Raw genomic sequence first — 347 nt, forward strand, 5'->3', positions numbered from 1 at the left:
CCATGAAGGCCCTGGCGAGGGGACCCTGTGTCACTGTCCTTATCCCAGTGGTGGCTTCCTCAAGTCTGAAAGATGCTGCTGCTTGTGACTCTTGGGGCTACGCAGACCGTGTCAGGGGCTCCTCAGATTCAAGCCAAGCTTGCTGGGAAGAGTCTGTATTCTCAGCCATCAGCACCATGAGAGGCCACGGGGAAAGGCGGCAAGCTGGAGGCTCGAGAGCAATTCACACACTGAGTCTAGACCTGGGGTACACTCTGACTGTGGGGTTGCTGAAAAACAATTTGTTGTGTTGAGATTCTGAATGTGCAACAAATTACTCATGTATGTGTTGTGTGTGTGTGTGTGTG

The sequence above is a fragment of the Microtus ochrogaster genome, chromosome 2, assembly GCF_000317375.1.
Source record: "Microtus ochrogaster isolate Prairie Vole_2 chromosome 2, MicOch1.0, whole genome shotgun sequence".
NCBI lineage: Eukaryota > Metazoa > Chordata > Mammalia > Rodentia > Cricetidae > Microtus > Microtus ochrogaster.